This window comes from Atta colombica, unplaced genomic scaffold (genome assembly GCF_001594045.1).
Source record: "Atta colombica isolate Treedump-2 unplaced genomic scaffold, Acol1.0 scaffold126, whole genome shotgun sequence".
In the NCBI taxonomy this organism is placed as follows: domain Eukaryota; kingdom Metazoa; phylum Arthropoda; class Insecta; order Hymenoptera; family Formicidae; genus Atta; species Atta colombica.
Window position 1 is genome coordinate 748,554 of NW_017259213.1, and position 1,953 is coordinate 750,506.

Here is a 1,953-nt window from a genome sequence, read left to right on the forward strand (position 1 = left end):
AACATATATATATATAGCGATATATGTACACACACTCTGTTAATTTATATTCATGATAAAATAAGAACAATAACGACCGATCACCTGCCAGACATAAATTTTAATTGATCCTCCGAAACATGCTCACGCGACATACATATAGTTACTAATTGTACCATTGCCGATTACCGACTCGAAATATAACGAATATACGACATTTTTAATAAATTATTTTGAAGATTGCCTGCGCCTCGTTTTCTTTACAAAATACACTCACTCCATCGTCCTCAATTATACTACAAAGCATCTTTCCTAAAAACTGATTTATTATTGATTTTTCGATCATTATTAATTCCAATAATAATCTCTTTCAGTATTATAGTAATTTGATGTGTATACATTTTATGCGTTTACGCATCAAATATGAAAACCATTTAAAAAATCTTTAAAATTAAAAACATTCTAAGTTTTCATGACAGAAAAATTAATCCGACATTAAATTAATCTTAAATTAATCTGACATTAAATTAAATTAATGGTAGATATTAAATTAAATTAATCTCGCTATTACCTCCTAAATGGTAAATTATCAATATATTTTCTAAAACTAATATACTATATTAACAATTTTCAAACAAATTTGAATTAGTTTGTTAGAAAATTGATAATGTTTCTAACTTGTGATGTAATTTCGAGAGAGATCAGACTGTTATTATTTACTTTTTTTATATGGATTCTTTTTAACGTTTTCGTTATTAAATACTTTGTCAGTTAAGTTACGCTAAATATCATAGAAAGTTCGATTTGTAATTCTATGTGCTAAATAATGCGGAACAGTAAAAGAATCATTCTACTTACTGTATATTAATAAATAACTAATTTATAATCTTTTGTAGTTGTTTTAGTTAACTAATTTTAATTATAGATCGATTAAATTACTCGCTTATTTGATCTCTCTACTATTCATATTAATCTGCATTGCAATTTCCAGGTTGGAAAATTAATACTATTAATCTATAGGAACGGGCATTAGAGTTTATTTCATCGTATTTGGATTAATATTAGAACCTATATATATGTTTCGGAAAATGATGGATGCAATCGAAATTCTAGGATGAAGTCTGATACTCGAACAACAAAGTTTTTATTTTTTGTTAAATAATATAATAATAATTAAAGTAAATGTATAAATATATAATATCATACTAACTTTATGTTTAATTACAAATTTTTGTATAAAATATAAGACAATTATTATCACATTAAAAAAGTCATCACTCTCTTAAGTATTAATTTTAAAATTAATAAGTTATATTTGTCACTTTAGAGAATAACAAATAAAATTATATTCATTTTTCTTATAAAATTTTTTAATTTTGTTAATTTTTTAATTTTGTTGTTATAATAAGGTTAATTTATATATGTTATATCAATATGTTGATATTATTACTTTATAAATGCCATTGTGATTTAAAGGTATAAATAAGATATTAACCAAAGTGTTGACCTATCTTTTAAAAAAAGTACATTCGGTATAGTGAAAATAAGTGAAAAATAAGAGTGCACTATTTCACAACTTCAACAAGTACGTATACGTTTGAAACAATACAAATGATAGCCCTAGTTACAATAGAAAGAATAAAGAATTGGTAAGTGAAAATATGTAAATAGTTAATAAAAAAATGTTACAAATTTTTTATGCAGATGTCTGTTTTATCCAAAATTAATTAACTTTAAAGATATATAGCAAATATGCTATTCGTTAACTTATGTTTATAGGTTTAAAAACATGTTATAATTAATTAAAAAATAATTTTTTCTTAATCAAAAATCCATTTTATTTGGTCGTTTAATCAGTAACTGTATTATTTTCTTTTGATATTGTATACATAAAATAATACAATTTCTCTTTTTTTTTTTACTAAGATATTTTACTTTTTGTAAAATGCAAAAAAATATATTTATATGTATAAT